The sequence below is a fragment of the Calonectris borealis genome, chromosome 21 (assembly GCF_964195595.1).
Source record: "Calonectris borealis chromosome 21, bCalBor7.hap1.2, whole genome shotgun sequence".
Classification (NCBI taxonomy): Eukaryota; Metazoa; Chordata; class Aves; order Procellariiformes; family Procellariidae; genus Calonectris; species Calonectris borealis.
The window spans coordinates 2,977,381-2,998,296 of NC_134332.1; positions in this window are offsets into that span (position 1 = coordinate 2,977,381).

Here is a 20,916-nt window from a genome sequence, read left to right on the forward strand (position 1 = left end):
TTCTTATAAAATAATAATAATTAAAAAAAAAAAAAAAAGCAAAAGGAGCAAAAAAAAAAACCAAACCCCACCAAACAACCCCAAGCTCCTTCCTCCCTCCTTCCCCTTCAGTCTCAAGGTGTCTCCTGCGCTGGGAGCCAGCGAGTGCCTGCCAGGCTCACGGGCCCTGCGCGAGCCAAGGCTTTCTGGCGAGCCTGAGGTTCCCCCGAGTTCAACAGATAATCCTTCCCCAGCACTGGCGCGGGCAGGTCCCCCTCGGGCCGTCGCTCCACTCGTGGGTCATGGATGCTGCAGGGCTCCAGGAGAGAAGCGGGGTTGGGACCGGGCGCTGGGAGGGACATGGATGTGAAAGAGGTGGAAATTATAAGGCTGCCCTTGTCCTTTTAAATAGCTGCAGCCAGGGGACTCCGCTCGCTGGCTGGGGTGCCCCAGGTATCCGGTTTCAGCAAACATCAGCTAATGAGCAGAGATCCAGCCTCCGAGGGGCAGGTTCAGCGCTGCTCTGCAGGCATGGGGGGGCAGGGGGGCACCCCGGGCACCCCAGCAACAAGGGATGGAGCAGGGATGAAGCTGGAGGAGGGAGGGGAGGGCTGCGGGTGAAGAGCTATACGGTCACTGCTGCTCCAGGGTGGAGGGCAGGCTGCAGGGCTCCTAGGGCTGCAAGGTCTAGAAGTGCAAAGGGTCCTGAGAGGTGCTGAGCATCCAGCACGGGTCTGGGCATCACAGCTGAGCCACCCCAGGGTCTCGCTCCACAAAGGCAGGGGCTGCATCTTCCCCCGAGACAGGGGGAAGGACCAGGCAGAACTGAAAGCGCCTCAAACCTGGATATGGGCACTAAACTCAGACACTCCCCATGAAAGGAATACAGCCACAAACAGGATCAACACCGACCCACCAAGTACCTGAACTTGAAGCTAGAGGGGAATGACGTTACGCTCAGAGCAGAAAATTCAAGGACCCACTGGCCTGACTCAGCAATGTAGGTTTAACTCAAAAAACTGACCTCAAAATGTGGCCAAAAATTAAGGTTTCCACCATAAATCAGATCGCCCATATATATGACGTCTTCTGTTACCACGCATGCTGAGGACCTGACTTCTTTAATACATATATTTGACTTAGTTGTGGTTGCTTGCTGGGACTGTGGTTTTGCATCTCCCAGTTTCTATAGGCATAAGATTTTATTCATACCTTTGCTCTGAAGCATCTGCATTTTGCTTCCTTGCTTGCTATAATAGATGAAGCTTTAAGTAACAATAACAAAAAATTTGAAACAAGCAGTGTTATGACTGGGGTAGATAATTACCAGCCTCACAGTCCACTGTCCTCAAGAAAACCTTTTCAGAAGGGCGCAGCTAAGTTACACATCCAGATACTTGTAAGAACCTCCCATGCACACACAAACCTGTCTCAAAAGGCCCAGGAGCTCAGACAACCCATCCAGACCAGCTTTGAGGATTGGGACTTCAGGGACAAAAGGCAGAAATCACATAAAATCTCTATTTTTCTTAGCTATCTTTTTTCCCAGCTGTTTTTTCCATGTTTTTCAGTCACGCATTCCGCACTGAGAAACATATTCTAGCCAAGCCTAAGTGTTTAAGATAAAGCTTTACTCTATTAAAAAAAAATACTTTGCAAAGAAGCGTGTGAAAATTCCTGTGCTGTCGAATACACCTTGTATCCTCCCGCTCTTTTCTACCTTTTCTCTCTTCCAAAAGCAGCAAGTATTTAGTAACCTTCTTTCCCCTCAAAAAACCCCACGCTACCCAGAAAAGAACAAGGCCCCGGCTTCCCAGAGCAAGGGACACAGAAGAAAGCAAAAAGATGTGCTGCGTCTTTTTGCAAAGACGTATGCATATAGGATGCGTATGGGTAGCTGGTAAGGACTGGCAACGCTTCAGGTTCACAGCATTGTGCCAAGGACCACCGTAAAACACACTTAGAGCCCCATCCTCAAATATTCTGCACATACTTAACTTTGCTCAGATGAACGCTTTCAAATCAAACACATGCATAAAAGCTTTGCTAGCATGGAGACGTAAATGTAGCTCAGCAGTAGGAAAAAGGGAATTAGTTTAAAACAAAAGGAAAACCAACATTGCTGAAGCCAAAACTAGTGCCAAGTGAATTCAGGTTCAAAAATTAGACCTCATTTTTCAAAAAGAGAAAAGCCACAACATATGATCTGAATAGAAATATATTTAGCACATTTATTTTTCTTCCTTTCCAAATTTAAATAGAAGCCATTTTAAAGCACTAAATAAACTGAAGTAAATCAGCACAGCAGTGAAATGAAAAAAAAAAAGAAAGAAAGAAAAAAAAGGAATTGGAATTGACTGTTCTAGTTTAATTAGCCAAAATAAGAAAAGTACAGGGGAGGAGGAAATGCCACCACACACCACACAACATCGGGAATAGGGAACAGAACACTTGCTTTTGACAAAATGCACCTCTCCAAAAAAGCAGCATGTCATTACTGCTGAACAAATACAGCATTTAAAATATTCATCTGTATTTAGCCAGTTTCCAGTAGAATCAGTACCCACCTCTCCTCAGGATCCGTAGCTTGGTTAAGCATCAAGGCTCTTATTAATATAATTTTGTATCTTTGCTCGTCTTGGAAAACCAAGCGTGAAGTCATCTAGGAGCCATGGCGAGCACGCGTTACAGCTGCGCTACATGACTCACAGTGCCCGGCTTCACCGACCAGAGGAATCCCAGACACTAACCTGGGCTTGCCCTCCCCGTTTGGCTTGGCCTGAAGGACAACACGGAATTACAGATCAATCATTTTTACTTTTGCACAAGTCAGAAAAGTATCCTGAATCATTCACTGCCCCCAGAACTCATAAGGAATTATAGGGATACCTTTGGATATATTTAGATAAATACCCTATTCAGATTTAAAGCTGTGGCATGACCAGGCAGAAGGCACAGGCAGCGTGAAACCCAAGGCACCGGAAAAACTTGTGGGAGGGATCAAACAAACATGCGAAGGAGAGGTGGGATAAAGAGCCTTTCACTCCCCTCGGGGCTGAGGATCACGGGAGGTATCTAAACTCGGTGCCTGGTTAAGAGTTGCTGGAGCCATAGGGAAAAGAGAACCCACCCTGCGGGAAGTGCCACTGCCATGGAGGGGTGACGGTCCCTGCAGTCATGGGAGGACACCGCCATGCGGAATGGCCCAGCAACACATACCACATGGAGCAGGGCTACTGGGGAGGGCTGAATCCACGCCTATAAACCCAGCAGGAGCAGAAGGTTGGCTATCCACAGAAACAGGACTCATCCCCCGGCCCGTGCCCTGTCCCCATAACCCAGGTAGTGGCATAGGAGGGACCTGTGCCAGCCTCCAGCTCCTGGGGACACCTTGTTGAGGGCTGACCTAGCACCTACACTGCAAACAGCAGCCTTGGCAGCAAGAAGCCCCTGGAGCGCTGCAGGCAGGGGGTCTGGTACTGATCCCTGGCTGTCGGAGTGGCACTGAAGCCATTTCTACCCCTTCTTGCTCCCTTTGCGAGCAGCCCAGCCCCTCTGCCCTTACGTGCCCCACACTTTGCTGCAATGCTCTCCCAGGTATGTAATTCCCTGCACCCGATTTCCTAACCCCTCCACGACTTTTTCTGTTCAGTTCTGTATTTAACATGGTCATACCAACACTTCTCACACTCATGAGCTCTATTTGAATGACTGGCACTAGTTCAAGCCCTGGACTAAAGTCTTCCCTACCCTGTAGGGACCTGGTCATGAGCAGAAACCTGCTGATGAACTTCATTTGGCTGCTGAGAAGTCTCTCCACCCATGGCAGAGTCAAGATCTCCACGAAGGCAGAAGCTGGCCCAGCTGGGGTCCAGTTAGCTGATGCTCCTATTTGTTTTCTCTTTCTGGCTTCAGCCACCATCGCAAGAATGGGAGGTTTCAGCTGAGGAGCAGAACATGCAGCACCTCTGATTTTAGGGACTGCTGTTTGACAGCTATTTTGTCATGCAAAAGCTGCTGTGCATTGTGTTTCTTGTTCCCAGTGCGCTACGGAGAGTATTAATTATACAGGAGATGTACAGAGAGCTCAAAAATCATGTATGTAACCAAGTTACTGCCCAGTGCTATTTTCCCCCTCTCCGCAGCCTCTCTGACAAACCCTATCCCATCCCGTGCCACAGGCTAGCGGTGACATGTTTGAACTTCTGCAGCCGTTTGATGTAAAATGTTTTAAATTCTTTTTGGGAACACTAAAGGCTTTTGTCTCTTGACCGGTGCTGTGGGGATGCCATATCTGGCAAAGACTGATCTTTCTGTGCTTTCCAGCTATACCATATCACATCGGGCTGCCCAGCCGGCCGAGAGGTAGGAATGGCTGTTAATTATTAAATGGAGCCTTTTTCCATTGGAATGAAAGGAAACACAATGCAGTGATACAAGTCCGAGCCCACCCTTCCCAAGGAAACTCTGCCTCCTGATTACAACTCTGTCATACACTTCGATTTAGATATTTAGAGAACTACAGTTTTACAGCATGGCTGTAGAGCAAATTGTTCAACTGATGTTACAAGCAAGCAGTGTTAAACTGACAGGGAAGCTGTGATGGAGTAAAGCATTGGCATGCTCTGATGGGAAGATATTACAGCTCCTAGATCCCGTCTGTCTTTATTTAAGGTATCAGGCAAAGGCTGCCTGGTTTTGGTAACATCCCTTTATTTTCCTTGTCCATCTGTTCCTAAGCTGGATTCAGTCTACCCCTGCTTTAACATCTATTCAGTCACTGGTACGACCAGAAAATACAAGAGTCAGCAATACTTGGCAGCTTTGAGCCATGTCCTCCAATCTGAACACCAGACCAGGCTGTTCTGCCGTCTTTGGCATGGTGTGGTGATCCTGCGCTACATTTTGAACTGCACAGTGGATAACCAAGGCCAGTTTCCCCCCTTTACCATGGGGGAAAAAATAATCCGCCATCAAAATCCACACTGGGCTGCTGCACATGGAGCAGTAATTCTTCCAGTCTGGAGGTTTGCTAGTTAAATGCAGTAATGCATCAGCAAGCACAAGTGCTTTTCCCACTGGCGTGCCAAAGGACCCAGTTCGGTTGGTAGAGATGGACATGTGCCGTCCTGGGTGAGCACAGGTAATGGGATCTTTCTCTAAAGAAACAGCACATCTTTTCTTCCTGAAGCAGAACCACCCTGAGGGAGCCTTCTCCCGTGGCAAAGACGGACATTACACCAGTACGTAAAAGTGCCTGGTGATCTAAATAATTTCCTGCATATTAAAGACAACTGCCGCTGTGGGTGCTACTACAACAGCATATTACTACGGCAAGAAGCATAAACCAGCGTGTAAAATTTAAGTTTAAATTCTGCAAGTCACACGTGCACAATGCTTATGAATTTTAGGCAGCACTGCCCACTTTAGCGTGGTCTGTCGGCTTTCTGGATGTGCCAGTAGCACTGACGCAGGCGTGGACCAGCGCTTGTGCCGGAGCCCCTGCACATGCAACGCAGACTTGGTGTAGGTAGGAGCGCTGAGCCTGACCTGTTCTGAACACACGGGACACTGCTAGGTAGCTGCAGGCAACAAACACTGGGAGGTACCGACTCCCGAGCCACGCTACGTCCTTTCAGAGAAGAGATGCTCCTTGCTCTGCGGATGCACGTGCCTAAATGTGAGAACGGGTGCTTACGGCAGCTGGAGCCCGTTTGCACACCCAGCAAGCCTCAAGGGTGAGTCCAAAAGGAAGACAGGAATCAGTGCAAGACCTTGGCCTTCAAGAGACAGCGTGTTACAATGCAAATGCCTGGTACAAAGATTTTGTGCGAGACAGACAGAAACTAAGCCTGGGTCAGACTCTGAGTAGTTTCGATGGGGAGGGGAAAGGAAGAGCAGCTTAGAAAACATCAAAACAACTTTTTGTTACGACCAACATTTAAGGTAATACTATTTAAAACAAAAAGAAAATAAATGTTTTTTACAAGTAAAACAAGATGTATTTTTTGTTTCTGATTTTGGTTTTGAAAGTGGAAAGTTGTCAGTTCCAGCTGCAGTAGGAAAGATAACCCCTGCGTACTGGGGCTGGGCAGGCCTGGGGGAGCAGTTTACTGGTAGAAGGGAAATCACACCTGCCTTGTGTCAGGAAGAAATTGAAGTGGAAATGGTAAATCCAGGGCAAAAAAGAAGGAAGTGTAAGACTAGACAGAATTGAGATGAGCATCTCTTGGGCTCCACCCTGCCCTGGGCTCACTAATGCCACCAAAAAAGCTCCTTTAGCAGAGGCAAGGGTGAGAGACCCCTTGCATGTACACACACGGGTTTGGTTAAGGAAAAGCTTGTACTCCACCAAGTTCTGAAGTATCAACACAAAACAACTGCAATTTGGTTTGTGTAGTCTGAGAGTAACTTTAAGATACAAACCGACCATAACAGAGAATTGCTTAACTTGATCTAAGCTACAACGTGCTCTGACATAGTTTCCTTTAGCAATTGTATTCAGCTATTTCTGCAAGCAGTTGCTCACGCCTGTTCTGATGGAAAGCGATGGGGCTGGTTAGTGAGAAAGAGGTGGTGTCTCATTTCTTAACAGCTGTTTGGTCCTGGATGTCTCAGACGGAACCCGTCGGCTCTTCTCTGCCTGGAGGCAGTGGTGTCCAAAGCATCGCACGCTAACCTAGATCTCAGCAGAGCTCGGTTTTGGTTTTCACTATTCCAGTGACCTGCAGGGTGTCCTGAAGCAACTTAAACCATTGCTTTTGTGCCATTATTTTCTTGTCTCTAGAATGAAGCTTGTGATATAGATCATCTTATGTGTAAAGAGGTTTAAGACCTTCAGACACAAAGCACTGCCAGTGAACTGTTATTACAGTTGGCAGCAGCCTCTCCTGCAGGAAAAAGTGTAAATCTATTTCCCAACCAGCTTTTATATTCACCACAACCTGCCATCGTCCAGATGCACAGTTCATTACAGATCGTTCAGTTTTATCTGGCTGTAAAGTCCGGTGTAAAAAAAACCCTGCTGATTAAACATGCAATTCAAATACATCTTCTGGAGTACAGTAGACAATTCCTAGCACTTTATCTGCACTGACTGAAACGCAATCTGTGCCTCTTAGGGCAGAACAATGCTCGGTTTCTTCATACTTCTCTTGAATGGTTAGCACATAAAGCAGAAAACACAGCCCATTTTCAGAGAGAAGTTCTCTTCTGACATACTCGGTATGTTAACCAAGAGTATACAAATCTGCTTCAAAGCTAACAGGCTCTTTTTCTTCCAGCAAACACACTTCTTCACATCTGCACACTCTCGCTCTCTCTCCACTTCAATAGCAATGGTATTTGGTAAAGCTCTCCAAACGGGAGCCACTGCAGAAAGACTGTATTTACTGATGTTTGGGTAAGAACTAATAAGAGACCTGGTTGTGTCTCTGTTCCTCCAAGTCAAAAAAAAAAAAATCAAGTCAATATTTATACACCCACTGGTGAAATAAATCCCCTCCTCCCCAGAGAAGGGGAAAATAAAACGAAGTGATTGAAATGAGTTTCATGGAAGGGGACTGTGTTTGTTTGCTTGTTTGTTTTCAGAGCTTGGGAGGTGTTTTTTTTTTTTTAAATTTTATTGTAATTTAAATGCAGCTGTCCTGCACAGAGTGCATCAAAGCAGCTTCACAGTGGGACCTTCCATTAAGGACCAAAAGCTCAGGAGCCCTTGCCTGCTGCTGGACTCACCACTAGATCTGGTGGACACAAGGCTCAGGTATGTCAGGGGCTGGACCATCCCCATTCCCACCAAACACCCTCTCAGAGGTACTCGGCTCAGCCCTGATGGGGCCAAACTTGCCGAGCGAGAAGCAGTGAACGTTCCAGCAGCTTAGATACAGAATAAACAATTTAATCAGCATCATTCTAGCTCTCCCAGCATGGAGATCCTGTCCAAAGCCTGTGAGGGCCAATGAAAAGGCTCATATCGACTTCTCCAGTCTCCAGACCATGCTCTGGTTTCACCAGGACTTCTTGCTTGTATAGACCCACGGCTAACTCCAGCCTTTCTGGTCTGCAGTCCCTTTGAAAAGGAAAGATCTACCAGTAACAGATTTGCTCTTTGTCTCTGTGACAAACTGCTTTGCTGGTCTTCTCCCTCCACCCACATTAAGGCATTGGGCTTGTCTGTTCATAAATCCTTTAAGCAATAATCAGAGCACCAGGGACTCTGATCCCATCAATGTGTCTGTTGAAGGTAGTTTCTCTCTGCCAAAGGCAAATCCCTCTGAACTATGCACCTGGACCAAATCCCACACGGCTCAGCAATGCTTGGATTTCCAGTGTGAGCTACCTCACGGCAGCCAACCGGAATATTATGTGTGCAGCATGATTGGCACCTCTGCACCGTTAATCAGGACGGAACAAGAAGCCTTTATTTTAGTTAGGATTTTCCTATCAAAAGTATCTATTGTTCAATCCCACATAATGAAGTCACTATTCCTATTATTATTGTTTTAAAAAAAGAATTCCGAATCCTTTTGCACAAGATACCTAAAGTTTTTACAGAAGAGAATCACTAGGATGCATTTCACCAAGCTGCCAGAAAACTGTTTCCTGGACCAGCTACTCTACAGCAGGCAGCGTATCAGCCTTCCTAACGTGGGTTAGGAGGATTTAAGCTGCCAAACTTGTTCTTGATATAAACTGAAAGAGTGTCACTGACTGCAGCTGGGCATCCCCCATTCACCATATAGAGACCTGGGAGCAGATTTGTATATACTTGCAAACCGAAATAAATACATAAATACTGCCAACACTCTCATGCTTTCAGAAAAAAAAAAAAAAAGCCAGGAGTGAATGTTAGGAAAGTTTTGCGAAAATCCTGCAATTCCACTGCTCACAATTACAGCAATAGAATTGCAATGAATTTCTGTGCCTTCAGCTGAAATTTTTGTTTGTGGAATAGCACAGAGGATTTGGCCCTTATACATTTCAGCAGTGTAGCCAAGGGGGTAAGTCCTCATTTGCAGCATCCAGTGGCATCACCAAATCGAGACACTTTTAAGCCTGCTTCCCATTTCCCATTCCCCCAAAGCCTGTGGGACTGAAGAAGAACCTTGTCGCTGATGAGGGTTAGTTCAGGGTCAAGTTCTACACTCCAAAAACCAAGGAAGAAACACTGTTTACTCTCCAGTTTCTCAGAAAACAGTCAAATCCCTCTTCATATGGAACACCTCATTTGTGTGTCATCAGCAAACTTTTCCACTGGCAAACTCACCATGCTTTGACATTTGCTTCATATGTAAGCGAAATTTATGCTTTATCAGTGTCATCTGGCTTCTTAGCCAGCCTGAACACCTGCCTTTCTTCTCTCATATTGTTTTTCTCTGGCATTTCTTTATTATGAGCTAACATTAAACTATTTCTTGTTTAGATTAAAAAGGGCAACTTTTAATCTCATTCCATTGGTCAGTGTATCTTAAGATGCTCTTCTCCGAACGCCTCTGACTGTGGCTCTTTTCCCATCAAATCCCATACTTTGCACACAAGCCAGACCAAAACTCACTGCAAGACTTGCATTAATCAGCAGAATAGAATAAATGAGACTACTTAATATTTTACATCTTCAAAGTCTTGAATAAGCAACAATACTTTGTTAATATTCTTGTCAGTGGATATGCCCCAGGCAGGGAGCGGGTACGGGATTTTCTCTGTAACACTGATGTAGTGCACCTGACAGCCCCACTGCCAAATGGCTAACGCTGCCTCAGCCATTAATTGATGTGGGTAATGTGGCTCTCACCTTTGCCTTCCTCGAAATAACACACGCAAAACACCCAAACCAGCCATCCCCATCAAACGCATGATGAACAGGTCATTAGTACAAAAAACACTTTGAGGCCTTAACGTGCCTTTCATCATAGCATCCTAAAAGCCCTTTGCAATTATTAATGTGATCCCTAATTCATCGCCCGCCCACGCAGTTTTCCCTAATTCACCAGCTGGATGTACAGAAAGCCCCAGATACATAAAGGTGCAATTCTGAAAGAGGTGCCTGAGCACTCACACATTCCCCAGCAATCTCTGGGAGCTGTACTTATCACCCCAACTTCAGAAAATAAAATCAGACCGTTAGTAACTTGTCCCATCCCGATCACAGTGAGTAGCAAAGCGAGGAGAACCCAGGAACCTGTCCCCACCATGCCACAAGTCCACCGAGCCTCCCCTCGACACCATTGCACGTGGCAAGTATTGCAAAACACGCCTGTCCTACGTACGTGGTCAGCAAAGGGACCCTGTGGAAAAAAGTTTCTCTGTACTCTTCACCCCTTCACCCTGAGCTGGTTTTTTTCTTTTTTCTGACATGCCATTATTAAACAACAGGAACAAACTAGTTTCTGGGTAAAACTTTCCCCAAAGTAGTTGGAAGATAGCAAGAAATGCCAAGCTTTCTATTTTCCTCCTCCTTTAAAAGAGAAATAACATTGAATTAAAATATTTGTAAATGGCACTGATCAGCATTTTATTTTATAGCTTTGATTTTTAATTTTTTTTTTTTTTTTTTTTTTTTTTTTAAGTCCAACAAAGACCACCCTCCCCCCCTAGCAATACTAGGAGGGGACTATGCTGAAAATTATAGATTCCAGGGTTTGCAAGAGAACCACAAAAGCTTAATTATAGTTATTGACATACCAAACACCCACTGAAGGCTTCATCTTCCCTCGGCCAGAAATAACCACACAAAGTGAAGGTAGCAAACCGACATCAACCAGCCTCAACTGGGGACAGCTTATTATGCACCGGGGATGAAGAGGAGCCTTGCTGGCCTCTGTCACTACCTAGAGGAGACACAGGTGGGGGCAGCTCTTGCTGTCATCCCATCAGCAGCATTGACCAGGTTTGCTTAGGGGGTTTTTATCCCCCATAGAGTAGGGTTGCACCAGTTACCCCTTCCAGATGTCTTTCTCCCAGAACAGGCCTGAAGGAGCTCCCGTCTCTGCTGCCAGATTCAATACCTGTGTCCTGCACCAGGAATGCACAGTGCATCCCTGCTGCTCCCCGACTGCGCGTGTGCACCCCATCCTCCCCGGGTACCGGCACAGCGGTGTTGGAGGGAAGCAGCCTTCAGCTGCAGGAAAGCTTTGCAGATAGAGGTGCAACACTCCTGGGAATTAGCAAATGTCTGGACTGGTCTGCCCCAGCCCAACCCTGTTTGCTCTCAGGCTGCGCTGGCAGATCCTGAAGGAATGGTGCTTGTGGGCAGCTCGCTGTCCTCCGGGCAGACTCCACGCCGCCAACAGCTGCAGTCACATCAAAGGCCGTATGTCTAAAGCGATGCTAAAAGGGTTAGAGAAGGTGAAGCATCGGCTGGGGTGTTCCCAGGGAGCCCGAGGAGGCTACTGAGCATCAGTGCCTCTGGAGGGATCCCGGGCTGAGCGCCCTGCTAACGGGGCCCAGCAGCCCCACAGCTATCAGTGATTTATGGCCTGTCCTGCCGCACTGCTCACGCAGAGCCCCTCAGATTGTGAACACGACCTTGTGACAGCCTTGAAAAGGCAGGGAGGAGCCCGATTAACCAGGGAGACGAAGCGGAGGCAGCAGCAAGGACTTGGTCATTGTCACAGGCAAAGACTGATACAGAGCTGGGGAGACAAAGCACAGAACTACCAGAAACAACCCAGCCAAATATTCTCTTTCTTTTTCATTTCATCAGCATGGGAAGTCCCCATCTTTGTCCCCACAAATCACAAGATGTTTTTTGAGGGGATGGGGAAGGCTGTTCAACCTGAGTTGCATTTGCCCCAGGGCCCTGCACGCCTGTCACCTTCCTCTGCAGTCACGTAGCCATGTTTGTGCAGCGGTTCCCAGCGCTCTTTACAAATAATAACAGGCTGGACCACAAAGCCCTCATTTAGACTGGAGCGAGTGTATTCATGCAAAAACCCACAACGAAGCTTTTAGGACCTGTAGGAGTAAACAACTGACTGCGGGAACGCGTTTCACGCTCACACCCAGCACCTTGCACCTCTCCCGTGCGGCTGTTAAAGACCACGGGCTGGGTGCGCTCCACCGCGGGCTTGGGCTGTGCGGTGCTCGAGGGTCGCGGCTATGGTGAAAGCAAGTTCAGGTAGGCTTAACGTCGGCTTGGGTGCTCCCAGCCCCCAGAAAGTCCCCACGCTTGCATTTTTTTCCATCAAGAGACATTGCCTTTGCCTTGTGCACTGTACAGCACGGATGTTACCTACGCAGCTTCAGCACCGGTCCCCTCCCAGCAGCCTGCGGGTTTCCACACCATATCTGTTCTATGCGGCGGTGTTCACGTGACAAGCTTCGATGGGAGCTGTTCCCCAGCCAATGCACACGGTAGACAAAAAGCTTTTGTAAGAAGGGGGAGGTCAGAATTAACCCTTTTCTGTAGCGAACTTCATAGCATGTACATCCAGGTCACTTAACAGCCCAGCCCAGTGCCCAGCATATCCCCTCGCCGACACGCTGGTTGATTCACAGGTGACATCTGCAACCCCAGACACAACCAAGAGGCTGCAGTAAAACATCTAAAGAAAGGAGACTGCCAGCACTGGGCAAAGCAGAGACCTTCCCAGGAGGTGTGTGGTACCAACACCTAGACACGTGGTTACAGCAATGCTTGGTACTCTCACTTACAAGAGAGATCAAAGAAATCTCCTTAAACCTGGAGCACAGAAAGTAAATGCAATAAAAGCTAAAACTGAATGGGCTGGTTATTGAAAACAGCAGTATTATACTTATTTGTTTCTCATCTCCTGTGCACCAGCTCACTGAATAGCTACAAAATTCACTGGCGTTATTCCTAATTTTACAATGATTTGGGAGAAGAGGGAACAAAGGCAAGCAAACAAAGCTAATTGCCTTCAGTGTTTTGTTTATCTGGTTTTTGTTGAGTCAAACAAAGAGGACGTTCAGGTCCAAGCTGACTGGGGAGCACAGAACTCTTTTGCTCCGCTGGCCTGTTTAAAAACAGTTTGCGATTTTGGCATCCAGCATCTTCGACAACTACCACTAGCAAGTACTTTCTTATCTCCATCTGGTCACTATAGAAACTCTGGTGACTTCAGCCGCTATTACTACAGATTAATCAACCTTGCAAAGCCCCTCCAAAAAAGCAGGAAGTCCTCCAAGAGCCAATCCCTTGGTCATAAAAAGAACAAAGCCAGGAGAAGATTAATCACTGGATGCTATTTCCAATGCAAGAGTCCAAGCAGGAAAAATCCCAATTTTAATAACAAAGCTATGCATTCTCACCCATCCATACCAACATGCTTTTGTTCTTAGTGCCAGAGAAGAACACACTGAGCAGAAATGTAAATAATATGGCACGCTACGCAGGGAGAGCATGCTGCTGGCAATAGGCAGCAGAATATGGACTGCACGAACCACTACCAACCAGTTTTGCCAGCTTTGGTTGCCTTCCCCGCATCAGCCAGCATCCAAGATTTCCCAGCGCAGTCTGAGCGAGGCAGCAGGATTTCCAGGCATCCAGCAGAGGAGCAAAGCGAGGAAGAGGGAGTCTGGGAGGGCAAATCCAACCTGCTGGGATTTCTAGTCAGGAGCAAAACACCTGGTTGAACACAGATGTGCCAAAGGTGCCAAGAACAGAGGTCACCTATACCTGTAAGTCCCCAAGAGAGACCCTAGCAAAACAAGATCACCAGATGTTAAGTAATCTGGTGAGAAACAGGCATGGCTATCTCCACATGTCTGTGAGGAGACTGCAAGTCTGTCTTAGCGCTGCAAGGTGGGATCAGACAGACTTCGAGCAGCCACCCAAAAAAGAAATCTTAACAACATCTTAAAGTTACCTGTCCTAAAGTGCCAAAGCCAGCAGAGCAGCTGCGTGCAGTGCTTTGGGAGGCAGCCTACGGGTGATGCTGATGCAAAGCATCAACAGTTTTGTTTAGTCCTTGCATCTTCTCACATAGGGAACCGTGGTTGCAGGGCAGGTGTTAAGGATGCAAAGTGCTCTGCTACTAACTCTTAGAAGTGTGCAATAGTAGAGGTTCCCTAAGGCCCTGGGACTGTGAGTATCCTTTTCTCATTCAAAGAAAACAAACAAAATGTGTTGGTAGTTATCTGTATTTCTAGAAGGAAAAATGAAAAAGTCATATTTGAAAAGACAACTACTAAACAAAGTTGCAAGCCAGAAGGCAAAGAAAAGCAGCCCCAAATCTATTATGTTTATTATGACATTGTGAGCATGACCTTAGGCCATCTGGAAATTGGCAGTGCCAAGGATCTCCCCACTGGACACAAGCACAAAGCTTCCTGACTCCCGGCAGGAAAAGCAGTTGGGAGGCTCAGGGAAGGCTCCCTGGTACCTGCACGGAGCAGCCAGGACAGCCTGGTGGACCCTGTCCTGCCCGTACCTCACCCGTGCCTTGCTGCTGGCAGAAGCTCCCGGAGCCGCTGCTCAGTCAGTAACTCGTATCCTGCCGCCAGCTGCTCCCATTCTGGGACATAAAGCCAACCCTGAAAATTGGCTTTTGATTCGGGGACTGGGTTGGAGCTTTAATACACTTTCCCAACCCTTACTGTGCCCGCTGGCTTGAACACCTTTCTCAAATGAGATGTTACAATAATGGTTTAATGACTCAAGTTACAAAGCTTGGGAGTTTGGGCATAATTCTTAAAGTTAGGTTCCTGAATGCTTTTATGTTTCTAGAGTACAATAGGCTGCCCTGTGGCACTAAATGGAGGATGGATTTGGATGAGCCTTTTACAGTGTCCAGGACAGACAAGCAAAAGGGTGCCTGACCAGCTCAGGGCTTGCTGCTCAGTAACCATAGCTGTCACAGTGCCTACTCTGCAAGAATTTGCCATTAATCCTTCCAGCTCAACTATAATGGAAAGACTCTTTCTTTTTTATTTATATTTTTATTTTCTATTTACAGTCCTTTTTCAGCGTGGACCCACAAGGAGCAAGGGAAGGTAAGAAGCAAGGAGAAGCCAATGCAAACAGTTTGGGAGGGACCCTTTGAAAATCAGGCAAGTTTCAAAGATTTCTCTTTCAAGTGTCCTTCACTCTCCTCACATCAGGGAGGGAGCACAGAGGAACTAGGTCACTGAATCTAGGGAAAAGTCAAACAAGCAAATCTCAGCTGAAATCCCTGAGGTTAGTATGTCATGATCCTATTCCAAAGGGGAGAATTTCTGCTAAGCTTGACTGAAATGTGAGCAAGATGGGCTTTAAATAAACTAAGGGGATGGAACACATTAATGCCTGCCCGACTTGCTTTTAAATATCAAGGAAAATGAGAAAGAAAAATTGGGTGCAGGGCGTTGGATAACTAAACGACCATTTTATATTGGGATGAAAGCTAGGAGGGGAAAGGAGAGCAACAGCCCACTCTAAAGTCATGTTGGACGCAGACCTGCATTTGACAAAGGGCTTTTGGGTCTTTTGTCGTTTGTAAGGCTCTTAAAAACCAGCTTTCATTAGCATAACAGAAATAAAGCTCTTAATCTCCATTTGTAAACACAGATGAAGGGCTAACACGCTAATGCCAAAGATTTTGAAAATGACTGGTTCAAGGTGCTTCCACTTTTGTAACCCTACTTGTGATCCCAGAACAAAACCCATTGGTTCAACAGCTTGCTTTTCCAAAAGCACTCCATATCCGCACCCAGAACCACCCAGAAATTCTCTTATACATAGGAAAATACCCCAAAATATTCATTTGATATCCTAACACTTTCCCCATCTTTTCTATTCATCACCTATTTTTTTTCTTCTGATTGTAAAACATTGATTGACAAACACTGGCCATCATTTTAACAATCTGGGGATTTGAGATTCCTCACTTTTCTCCCACATGCAATAGGCACAAAAGCTTAGTCCTTAGGCACAAGCTAAGATGACTGTCATTTCCAAGATTGTTGCCAAGGTGCTGCTCTCTCCCCTCCTTACAAATTACTGCCAAAACAACTAGATGCTCTCCCTGGTTTGACTGGGGTGGCATGAAGACAACAACTGCCCTGATAAATGCCTTGTCTGGGTTCGGAAGATCCCTGCTCCCTCCTGGCTTTCTGCCCTCCCTTTAGCCACCAGACAAACACAGGCTCTGGAACGTAAGGCTTTCACACAAAGCAGCAAATCCAGTTCAATTTTCCACATTCTGTGCCTTCGGCTGCCAGCCTGTGGTGCTACCATAGGACCTCACAGGCTGGATGCACTGCTCCTCCCGGGCTGTCTGATCCTCGCCCTCCCCAAACACAGCATGAAGGTAAAACTAACAGCATTTCACACTGTTCGGTTCTGGGACTGTCCTGGAACTTCAGAGCACGCCCTGAAGCAGCTATCGATCAGCTCAAACCAGATCCAGGGTTTCACCTCAGAATATCAGTTGGTCTTAATTTCAGCCTGAGACAACCCAGGTGTTTCCTCAATAAGAGGCTTGGCAGTTGCAGGATCTGCAAGTTTCTTCCTGGTTAGAGCATCCCAGAACAAGCACTGACAAGGATTTACTGGAGTTCAGATACCGGATGGCAAGAGACATTCACAATGGATTTGGGAGGCTCAAAATAGAACTTACACCTTCTTCCTGGACTTGCAATAACTATGGTTGCTTTAACACATGCCTCTTCCTCACTTCTGCATCCTTGTGTTAACTATTTTTCTATTTTATATATATATCTTTTCCCCACATCCCTTGAACTGCAATAGATTTTTTTTTTTTTTTTAACATCCTCTTATACCATACACATCAACAGAAGTTATTAGTTTCCTTAGGATGTGTGTGCATACAGCAAAGTATATCCCCTCTATATTGTAGCAAAAAAAGCCCGGTCATGTCCAACCTCCTTCTATTATTCGACGTATTATAGAAACTCCAGGCACCCAACTGGGGCCCTCATTGTGCTCAGGCTGGACAAGTGCAAAGAAAATGTTCCCAGCACTGAAGACTTTACAGTTGAAATTTTTAAGAAAAAGGGGAAAAAAAGCCCTGGCGGGACACTAACCCCAGATCACATAAGCCACAAATTTCACATCCTACCTCACTTCCCTTACTTATGGACGAAGCAAGCTTAGAAACAGCCTAAGACTTGGACAAGCTGAGCAAGCCCTGCCCGGCACATTTTCTTTTTAGTGCACTGAGCTGAAAGAAACACGCATTATAACTTTCTCAGGCCACTCAAGAGTATCATATCACAGTGACTATTCCCTGGTTTAACATCATTAGGCTGTATGCATACAAGTCTGGCGGGCTTTACACACATCAGCCATGTGCTGAAGATAATGAGTTACCACAAATTTGCCAATTTATTTTTGGAAAGTGTCTGATAGAAGCTGATAGTTCTAGCTTTGACCCACTCTCCCAGAGAAAACCTTTTTCACAGTAGCCAGAATATTTAAAGAACACCAACAAAAAATAGGCACTAAAATACAAACCTAGAATTAATTCCAGCACAACAAAAATCAAAGCTGCTGTGGACATGAGGGGGAGAAGCTCCAGTGCTGCGGACAGCAAGCATGCCATAAAGCTGCAGATATTAACTGCACCTTTCTCCAGAGCTTGTGACGGGGCTTTTGGCTTCACCGCAGGTTCATTTACTGGGGAGACAAGCGTGGAGTTCATCTGTGCTTCCTTGCCCATTACACATTCCTCCCTCCCTTTTCCAAATTAATGAGAGTTTCTGTTCACTCAGCAGAAATTAGACTGGTCTGATTTAAAAAAAGGGCAATTAGGAACCTCTGCTTTTGTTGGGCTTCTTGTGTGCCAGGTGAGAACAATAGTGAGAAAGCAGAGAGGTAGGGTTGTGGGGTTAGAGGACTCTCCAGGCATTCAACTTCTACAGCTAGCAAAATTCTCACTGGCAAGTGCCAGGATTTCTTCCCCACATAATACTTTCTCCAGGCTCATTTACCTTGTTGAGCAGACACCCGCCAGCAGCAGTGCGAGAGCAGCAGTCTCTCGTTGTCTGTGCCTGGGAGAAAGAGGAGCGGGGAGGCTCCCTGCACGGAAACCCCCACTGCAAGGCTCCCGCTCCTGCTCCGTGACCCCTGGGGTACGCCGCAGAGCCTATCTGTTTGCTCAGGCTTTTCCTGATCAAAGTGGGAAAAGCTCTTTCCATTCTTGGTGCAGGGGAGGAAAGAACTACGAGTGCCGTCGGCGTTGCTTGCCAATACAATTCATCTTTTGTGTACGGAGTTTCTAAAGCTGCAGTTGTAAGGACATATAGGGGTGCGTAACATCTCTGGAAGGACACGCTAATGCGGGTGTGGAAGCAGCGCAGTCCAGAGAGGAGAAAGGGGAGAAGGTGGGGAAAGACAGCCAGGGTCTCCATTCAACTTTCCATTTTAGAAATGCAGAACACCATATTTCTTATAGAAGGACACACAGGGATAAAGGTGTTTGGCAATTTTGAGAGTTAATCAGCAATTTTGAAAATAAACAGAAAAGTGAAGACAATAACTCTATCCACAGGGAAGTGGATAGAGTTAAGCTCTATCTATAAGCTTACTTATGGGTATTTTGAAGTCCTTATGCAACTGTAAAAACTCTATAAAATTCTACGTTGCTACATAAACATGATATGAAGAAAATCACTGGAAAGCTTCACTCTTATCCCAGAAACCTAATTCCATCCTTAAATTACAAAAACATAAACCTGTCCTTAATTATGAAGGGTTGTCTCTTGTTAGTGTAACAGTTGGTGCTGAACTTGTCACGAACTAAAAAGGATTCAAACGTTGTCTGGAGAAAAAAATAAAGCAAAATGTCTAAAAGGATTGTTTTAATGGTCCCTATCTTAATATTTCATGACTTCAGCAGAATTTAGTTAAGCCTCCAGACAAAGGGAAGTGTCTCAGGATTCCTCCTCTATTCCCTACAAAAAGGAACTGGAAATTTTCTCACCTTGCTATGACCCGATTTCTGATTCCCCTGCCTTTCCTCCCAATTGCAGCCACCACCCCTGAACGAGGCAGACACAGCCCTGCCAGGGGGCGAGAGGAAGCTCTGTGGGACGTAAAGGCTCTCAGGTCTTAATGGATAATTAAAGCTTTAGCCATGGGTGCCCCCTTGTGATTTGGTCAGTAATTAAGCACAACCGATGGAGTCTAACATGGCACATCACAAACCGACGGGGGCTTATTTGAGACCCCCAGCCGACGCACTTGTGCCTTCCGGCGAGCAAAACCGGAGTACCCATTGCTTTGCTGCCAGATTTAGAGGAAAATCTGTCTGTGACATCCCTCGGCACGTGTCGGGGCCAGAGAGCAAAGGAGGCAGCCGCGTGATGGACAACAGCAAATCCCACCGTCCCACAGCATTAAGTATTTTTTAAAAAGTTCTTCCCCTTAAAGCATGGCACTCATTCTCAAGCTGAAGCCAAAGAGGTTTTGGAAAGCACCCATATGCTCAGCTTGCCCTGAGTTCGGGTGGAGCTGAGCACTTCCTGAGACCTCACCCCGAAGGCCTCGGGAAGTCTCCGAGCTCCCCTCACCCACCAGCTTCTGGATGGGGACATGATGCCCTCCCGGTGCCGGCGCTGCCCCATTCACACAGCTCCACACGTTTCCATCTGCAGACATGTCCTCCTCGTCCTTCCCTTCTTTCCACACCCACCTCAATGCCACCGGCCCTCGGGCAGGGGACTGCAGCAAGGGGAGCAGGGGGGCAGTCCACGGCCCCCTCCTCAGCCCCGTGGGCTAACGCTGCCTGTCTCAGCTGCCAGTAACCCACTGGGAAAAGCAAATGTCCACCTCACCTGGCCGTGGCCTGGTACCACGGTCCTGGCACCCCACCAGGCTTTGACCGAGCACCTCAGCTGAGCTCTGCCATTAGAGAGACCAAAACCTTCCCCTTCTCCCTTTTCTCTGTGAAACGGGAATTTGAACATCCTCAGATGTTGGTTTTGCTTCTAGCAGAGGAATCAAACCTTTGGTTGAGGCCCCCTCAGGCAGCCCGAGAGCCGGAGCACAAGCGGCAGCGCCGAGGCGCGGGGCTGGTGAGCCCCCAGCCGCCCCAGCCCGTCCCGGCATGGGCTCAGGTCTTCAGACCGGGCTTCGTCGCATGTGTCCGGCCTAACGCAACGCCCGCCCGAATCCAGCGAGGCCCAACGGCGTTCACAGCCAGAGCGGGACGTTGTTTTTCTGAAGACCGGTCATGTTCTCAGCAGCGCTAGCAGATACCGGGCTGAGGGCTTGCCTCGCGGGACGAGGGCTGTGGAAACAGCACCTCAGCTCCCACAGCTACACCGCCGCATTTCCCTGCATCCGCTCGCTTCCTTCGCTCTTGGCCTGTATCAGGAATGGCGTGGCCAGCAGGAGCAGGGAGGTGATCGTGCCCCTGTACTGGGCACTGGTGAGGCCGCACCTCGAATCCTGTGTTCAGTTCTGGGCCCCTCACTACAAGAAGGACATGGAGGTGCTGGAGCGTGTCCAGAGGAGGGCAATGAAGCTGGTGAAGGGCCTGGAGCACAAGTCTGATGGGGAGCGGCTGAGGGAACTGGGGGTGTTCAGCCTGGAGAAGAGGAGGCTGAGGGGAGACCTCATCGCGCTCTACAACTCCCTGAAAGGAGGTTGTAGCGAGGTGGGGGTTGGTCTCTTCTCCCAGGTAACAGCGATAGGACAAGAGGAAATGGCCTCAAGTTGTGCCAAGGGAGGTTTAGATTGGACATTAGGAGAAATTTCTTTACTGAAAGAGTGGTCAGGCCTTGGAACAGGCTGCCCAGGGAAGGGGTGGAGTCACCACCCCTGGAGGTATTTAAAAGACGTGTAGATGAGGCCCTTAGGGACATGGTGTAGTGGGCATGGTGGTGTTGGGTTGACGGTTGGACTCGATGATCTTAGAGGTCTTTTCCAACCTGTATGATTCTATGATTCTATGATTCTCTGCCAAGGCCGCGGCCGTAGCCGTGCCTGCCAGCGGGTTAGCCGATCCTCCCACTTAATCCCCCCCCAGACAATTA